The sequence below is a fragment of the Hemitrygon akajei genome, chromosome 4, assembly GCF_048418815.1.
Source record: "Hemitrygon akajei chromosome 4, sHemAka1.3, whole genome shotgun sequence".
NCBI lineage: Eukaryota > Metazoa > Chordata > Chondrichthyes > Myliobatiformes > Dasyatidae > Hemitrygon > Hemitrygon akajei.
The window spans coordinates 105,830,426-105,838,690 of NC_133127.1; the positions used below are offsets into that span (position 1 = coordinate 105,830,426).

General features: G+C 42.7%; 1 pseudogene; it reads right to left on the reverse strand.

Moving 5' to 3' along the window:
- Nucleotides 1-7,203: 7,203 nt before the first annotated feature.
- Nucleotides 7,204-7,377, reverse strand: LOC140727170 (U2 spliceosomal RNA; annotated as a pseudogene).
- Nucleotides 7,378-8,265: the final 888 nt, after the last annotated feature.

Below are 8,265 nucleotides of genomic sequence, written 5' to 3' on the forward strand. Positions count from 1 at the left end.
CTTGTCAAATTGTGGGTAAACCAAATCAAGTTACTCCAGTGACTCCACTGCAATCTATTCCAGCATTTGGTGAACCATTTTCCAAAATAATTATAGATTGTATCGGTCCATTACCAAAAACAAAAAACTGGTTATCATTACTTGCTGACTATCATGTGCAATGCGTCTAGGTTTCCAGAGGCGGTAGTACTTAGGAACATAACAACTAAAACTGTAATGAAGGCTCTTATAAAATTCTTTACTTATTTTGGGTTACCTAAGGAAATACAATCTGATCAAGGCAGTATTTTTATGTCTGGATTGTTTCCACAGATAGTTTATAAATTGGGAGCTAAGCAAATCACTTCATCTGCATATCATCCAGAATCGCAAGGTGCCTTGGAGAGGTTTCATTCTACCCTCAAGACTATGATTAGGACGTATTGTGTGGAAAATGAAAATGATTGGGATGAGGGTATACACTTACTTCTATTTTGCAGTAGGGGAGTTGGTACAAGAATCATTAGGTTTCAGTCCATTTGAACTTGCATTTGGGCATAGAGGACCTTTAACCTTATTAAAAGAACAATGGATTAATAAAGAGGTACACACTAATTTGTTGGACTATGTTTTAAAATTTAAGAACAGATTACATGTAGCTTAGCCAGGGAAAATTTAAAATTGGCTCAGGAGAAAATGAAAACCTGGGACGATAAAGAAGCTGGGATGGGGACATTTAAGCCTGGAGATAAGGTTTTGGTTCTTTTCCCAGTGCAAACAAATCCTTTAAAAGCTAAATTGGAAAGAATTAAAGCTGAAAGATTGAGGAAAGTTGATGTCGGAGGTGAAACGGATTCGACCTTTATTTAATCTTCATATGAGGAATTAGTAACTTGTGTCCGTGATAACTCCTGCTTTACCAAAAGAGCAGTGAGTTGGATGCAGAGTTTCGCCAAGGAAAGTTCAGTGCCTTTAAGCCGGTTTTATTTCCTTCAATCGTAAATCCCTCGGCAAAGCATACTTCGGCTGGGATCAGCAGTAATGTCCCAAAAGAGGATTTAATTACTGCAAGAAAAATCTCTCCCTTAACTGACTGTGTAAATCATTTTGGACTTTTTGCAATACTACTTTAAAGAACTGAGTTTGCATTTCTCGCTTTAAGAACTGTTCAAGCTGTCGTATCACAGCTGACTTCCGGTTAAGTTAGTCGTTTGTTTACTTTTCGGTTTTTTTAGGCAGTGTTTAATAAATGTTTTATTTGTTATAAAAAAACCTGTCTCAATTATATATTCATTGTTGCTGGATCATAACAATAGCAATCTCCAAACAGTAGTAAGTATGTGGTCCACAAATTACAATGGGAGATAGAAAATGCATACCAAAAGGGCAATGTTACAATAGTCATGGGGGATTGTCGTGCAGGTGATTAGGAAAATTAGGAGGGTGTTGTTCTCAAGAGGAGGAATTCCTAGAATGCTTACAAGATGCTTTTTTAGAGCAGCTCGTGGTTGAGCCCACTTGGGTATCAGCTATTCTGGATTTGGTGTTCGAATGAACTGGAATTAATTAGGTCACTGAGTTCAAAGAACCTTTAGTAATATTAAGTGATCTTAATATGATCAAATTCACCCTGACATTAGAGAAGGAGAAGCTGAAGTCAGATGTGGAATAAAGAGAATTAGAGAGGCATGAGAGAAAAATTGGACAAAATTGATTTGAAAAGAACACAGGTAGGGATGAAAACAGCAGCAATAGCTGGAATTTCTGGAAGCAATTCAGAAGACACAGGATATATACACATCACAAAGAGGAAGTAGTATTCTGAAGTTAAGGTGACAAAACCATGGCTGATAAGAGAAACCAAAGAGAACATAAAAACCAAAGAGAGGACACAGAACAAAAATTACTAGGAAGTTGGAGGATTGGGAAGTTTTTAAAAACCAACAGAATGCGACTAAAACAATTAAGGAAAAGATGGAATACATAGGTGAGCTAGCCAGTAATAGTAAAGAGGATACCAAATCTTTCTTCAGGTACATATAGTGTAAAAGAGAGGAAGAAGTGGATATCAAACCACTGAAAAATGATGCTGGAGAGGTAGTAATGTGGAGGAGATGTAAGGTGATGGCAGATGAACTGAAGAAGTATTGTACATCACTCTTATCTGTGAAAGACACTGGCAGGAATGTGGAGGTCCCAGATGTCTGTGGTCAGAATGTGTAAAGTTACGTTACTTGGGAGAAGGTTCTTGGGAAACAGAGATGGTCTGAAGTTAGATTGGGCACCCCAGAGTTCTGAAAGAGGTGGCTGAAGAGATGTGGGGGCATTTGCAATGATCTTTTGAGAATCGTTAAGGAAATTATATCCTGAGAAGATTTTTCCTTCACTACTCCCCCTCTCCCAGTTTCACCTATCACCTACTACTTCTTCCACCCGTCTCACCCACACTTCTTCCTCTGACGTCTCATATTTTTTTCCCAGCCCTAATGAAGGCTCTCCACTGGAAACGTCGACTGTCTACTGTTTCCCATATATGCTTCCTGGCCTTCTAGGTTCCGCCAGAATTTTGTGTGTGTGTTGCTTGGATTTCCAGCATCCACAGATTTTCTCCTGTTTTTGATAGCAACAAAAGCGGGGTCATATTATACAGCAAAAAAAAAGTGGGCAGTTAGAGGATTGGAAAGCTTTTACATAACCTACAGGAGACAACTAAAAAGAAACACACAGGAGAGACAAGATGAAAAATTGAGATAACTGAGCCAGTAATATCAAGTATCAAAAGTTTTTTGAGATATATAAAGAGTAAATGAGAGGGAAGAGTTGATATTGACAGATGATGCTGGAGAGTTAGTAAAAGAACAAAGAAATAGCGGCCGAATGTATTAAGTATTTTGTGTCAATCTTCAGTGTGTAAGACACTAGAGCAGAGGTGTCGAACTCAATTGCACATGGGGCCAAAACTCAAAGCACACTTTAGGTCGCGGGCCGAACAGGATAAACATTTATTGAACACACTAAAACTAAACATTTTTTGAACATAAATATGAATAAAAACAGACAGGAATATTATTCCAGAAAAAATAAACTAAAACTTTAAATAACTTAAATATTTTGCTCTCCATAAAAATATCTCCTGTCAGTATTATACAAGTTAGAAATATGAGCATGCTGCAAAAAAACCCTGAAAATATAAATAAAATTTGTGCTTTTCAGCAAAAGTTAAAACAACAACAAATCAAAACACTCAGTTTTCTTTGCTTTTATGCCGTTTTGTCAGAGCTGGATGCTTGGCATCTTTTCTTGGCAATAAGTTCGTTTAGGTTTGGTGTAAGGTTCTGTGTTGTGGAGATTCTCAGGATGGACTGCAGGTGTTCATCAGTGAGATGACTCCTGTGTGATGTTTTGTTAATCTTCATCACTGAGAAAAGCTTCTCACACAGATACGTGCTACCAAACATGCACAAGGTTCGAGCCGCATGTAGATGGAGCTGAGGCATTGCTTCAGGAATGGAGCGAATAAACTGTACGGGCCCTGCAGTGTCGTACTTTGCCTTTAGTGTCCCATTACACTGCAGCTCTATCAGCTCCATCTGAATCTGTACTGGTGCAGTTTCCATGTCGACGGCAAATGGGTTGCGAAGCAGCTCGAAATCAATTTTTTGTGCTTCAAAGTCACCAAAGTGCCGTGCGAACTCAGTGCGAAGTGCGCTCAGTTTATCAGCAAAGTGGATAAACATTTGGGAACATCATTGCGCCGACCTGGTTCAACATTACTTAGCAACAGGGAAAATGAGGCAAGTTGCACTGGTGCATTTGTGTCTCCCATAAGAGCAGCTTCACTTGAAATGCCTTCACTGCATCATACATGTCAGTGATCATGTGGTCACGTCCCTGGAGCTGAAGGTTTAAGATGCTGAGATGTGTTGTTATGTCAGCCACATTAGCTCCACAAATAAGACACACGGGTTTACCGGCAATGTCAGTAAACATAAACTCATCGGTTTTGAAAGACTTTTTTTCAGAATCAACTTTTCTCTTTGCTATTGTTAGGGGTTAGCTTTGACTTCAGAATAGCGTTGTATACAGCAACAGACGCTTGACGCGGGAATGTTCCCGGGTAGCCTATCGGCAGCTGTTGCACTGCATTATGGGATCTGTAGTTTGTGTGTTATCAGCGCTTCATATCGCCGGGCCATTAATAATTAAAATAATAGATCTATCTAAAATGATCTCGCGGGCCGGATATAATTGTACGCCGGGCCGGATATGACCTACGGGCCTTGTGTTTGACACCTATGCACTAGAGTATAAGACCATAAGACATAGGAGCAGAATTAGGCCATTCAGTCCCACCAAGTCTGCTCCGCGGTTCTATCATGGTTGATCCCGGTTCTCACTCAACCCCATGCACCTGCCTCCTCGGCATATCCTGTAATGCCCTTTGTCAGGCAAGATTTCCCTGTGTAGAAACTATGCTGGCTTTGACTTATCATTAGTCTCCTTGTACCCCAAAACCTCATCTGTTATAATAGACATTAACACTTTCCGAGCCACTGCGGTTAGGCTAACTGAGCTATAATTTGCTTTTTGCCTTTCTCCCTTCTCAAAGAGTGGAGTGACATTTGCAACCTTCCTGTCCTCCGGGACCATGCCAGAATCAAGTGATTCTTGACAGGTCATGACCAATGCATCTGTTATCTCTTCAGCAACCTCTCTCAGGACTCTGGGATGTAGTCCATCTGGTCTAGGTGACTTATCCACTTTAAGAACCTGAGTTTGCCTAGTACGTTTTCCTTTGTAATAGCAATGGCACTCACTTCTGCTCCCTGACACTCAGGAATCTCTGGCACACTGCTGGTGTCTTCTACAGAGAAGATGGATGCAAAGTACCTATCAAGTTCATCTACCACCTCTTCCCCATTTCTACCCCACGAGTATCATTTTCCAGTGGTCCAATATAAACTTCCGCCTCTCTTTTGCATTTTTATAATGGTTTATATTATCGTCTAGTTTGCTCGCATATTTCACCTTTCCCCTTCATATAGCTTTTTTTTAGTTGCCTGTTGTTGGATTTTAAAAGCCACTCAATTATCTAACTTCCTACTCACTTTTGCTACCTTTTTTGCACTTTCCTTGGTTTTTAAACAGTCCTTAACTTCCTTTGTCAGTCATGGTAGCCTAGCCCCGCTGTTTGAGAACTACTTCTGTGGGACATATCTATTCTGTACAGAGCCGTTTCTGTTCTGGCATCATCCCCACCAGTATCCTTCTCCAATCCACCTGGGGATTCACCTCTCTCATGCCTCTGTAATTCCCTTTTTCCTTTGCAATACTACGCATGTGACCTATGCTTCTCCTTCACAAATTGCAATAGGAATTCAAGCATATTATGATCACTGCCTTCTAATGGTTCCTTTACATTAACCTCCCTAATGAGATCTGGGTTATTATACAACACCCAATCTAAGATAGCAGTTCCCCGAGTAGGCTCAACCATCAGCTGCTCTAAAAAGCCATTTCGTAAGCATTCAATACATTCCCTCTCTTGCAATCTGACACAAATCTGACTTTCCCAATTCTCCTGCAGATTGAAGTCACTCGCTACAATTGTGTCATTAAATTTATTACATAAATGCCAAACATTCAGGAGTATCTGGTGCAGAAGTGAGGATACATGCTTCCCAACCGCTCAACAGACGACGCCATTGCCATCACCCAACACCTGGCCCTCACCCACCTGGACAAAAAAGACACGTATGTTCGAATGCTGTTCATTGACTTCAGTTCAGCAGTCAACACAATCATTTCTCAGCACCTGACTGGAAAGCTGAAACTGCTGGGCGTGAACACCTCCCTCTCCAACTAGATCCTAGACTTTCAGACTGCGAGACCTCAGTCAGTCAGGATCGGGAGCAGCATCTCCAACACCATCACACTGAGCACGGGGGCCCCCTGGGCAGTGTGCTCAGTCCACTGCTCTTCACTCTGCTGACCCATGACTGTGCTGCAACACACAGCTCGAGCCACATAATCAAGTTCGCTGATGACATGACTCTGGTGGGTCTCATCAGCAAGAACGATAAGGCAGCATAGAGAGGACGTGCAGTGGCTAATGGACTGGTGCAGAGCCAAAACCCATCTCTGAATCTGAACAAAACAAAATATATGTTGATTTCAGGAGAGCACAGAGCAACCACTCTCTGCTGAACATTGACGGCTCCTCCGTTGAGATTGTTAAGAGTACCAACTTTCTTGGTGTTCACCTGGCGGAGAATCTCAGCTGGTCCCTCCATAGCAAAGAAAGCCCAGCAGTGTCTCTCTGCGAAGTCTGAGAAAAGTCCATCTCCCACCCCATCCTCATCACATTCTACAGGGGTTGTATTGAGAGCATCCTGAGCAGCTGCATCACTGCCTGGTTCAGAAGTTGCAGTATCTCGGATCGCAAGACCTTGCAGCGGAGGTCAGCTGAGATCATCGGGGTCTCTCTTACGGACATTTACACCACACGCTGCATCCACAAAGCAAACAGTATTATGAAGGACCCCACGCACACCTTATACAAACTCTTTACCCTCCTGCCGTCTGGGAAAAGGCACCAAAGCATTCGGGCTCTCACGACCAGACTTTGTAACAGTTTCTTCCCCCAAGCCATCAGACTCCTCAATTCCCAGGGTCGAGACTGATATCTACATAATTTATTATTATATTGTAACTTGTCCTCTACTGTGCCTATTGTCTTGTTTATTAATTATTGTACTGCCCTGCACTGTTTTGTGCACTTTATGTAGTCCTGTGTAGGTCTGTACTCCAGTGTAGTTTCATGTAGCACCATGGTCCAGGAGGAACATTATTTCGTTTTTACTGTGTACTGTACCAGCAGTTTATGGTCGAAATGACAATAAAAAGCAACTTGACGACTTGATATAACAGAGAAGATTAAGACAGCAGGAGCGTCAGATGAAACAATGAAAATACTCAACGGGACAACACAGACCACTGGTTTGCAGCAAGCAGAAACACTTACACCACACATGCTCTTCCTTGTCAAGCAGAAGCTATTCTGTTCATAAACAATGTTTTACCAATGCAAGCCAGTGTCTTCATTAAGAACAAATGGCGCTAAGAGGCCTGTACGAGGAAGAAACAAGAAAAAAAAAGACTGAGAAGCTTGATGTGCACGGACAACTGAATTCTACTGTTTATTTGTTGTTTAATCTCACTGAGGGGAGGTCCACCATTCCCAGAGGCACTGCAATACCGGGTCAATGCGCGGAGTGGACGGAGCAAGTCCCTACTCCATCTCCCTGTTCCGACAATCAATTTAATATATGGTCCCCAGATAAGGGACCTATCAGATATTAAACTGATATGAGCAGATTTTTAAAAATTAAACAAAATACACTTTATTCAAAAATAAAATTATGTACAATAAACCATTCAATGTTTCTCAAACCTTTACAAATGTTTCCATTACGGTCTTTACATTTCCACACTTATAGCCACCCAGGTGGCACTCTGTTGTTTCATATTTACATCCCATTGCTGAGGGGTATACTTCCCGCCACCCTACCGCTCAACTCCCTCGGCAGAAGAACTCTAAACTGTGGTCCTTCCTCACTGGGCACTTATGATGGCTGCACCAATTTTCAGTACGTCCCTCAGCATGTACTTCTGCAGCCGAGAATGTGCCAGTCGGCAGCATTCTCCCACGGACATCTCCATGTGCTGGTAGACCATCAAGTTTCGGGCCAACCAAAGAGTGTCTTTCACCAAGTTGATGATATGCCAGCAGCACCGGATGTTTGTCTCCATGTGTGACCCCGGAAACAACCTGTAGATCAGAGAGTCCTCTGTTACGCAGCTGCTGGGTATGAATCTCGGCACTGTCCCTTCCATCCTCCTCCACACCTTCTCCGCGAATCCACAGTGTGCAAAAAGGTGGGTCACCGACTCCTCCTCACTGCAGTCCTCCCGTGGGCAGCGGGGTGTGGAGACGACGTCCCGGGCGTACAGGAGGGATCTGACTGGGAGGACTTCTCTCACCGCCAGCCAGGCGAGGTCTTGGTACCCGTTTGTGAGGTCTGGCGATGAGGCATTTTGCCAGATGTACTGGACTGTCTGCTCAGGGAACCATCCCACTGTGTCCGTCACATCCTTCTCCTGCAGCGCCTGCGGGACATTATGTGCTTACCACTGCCTGATGGCTCTGTGGTCAAAGGCGTTGACCTGGAAGAACCTTTCTAATAAGGACAGGTATGGCGGCAACGACCAGCTGACTGGGGCGTT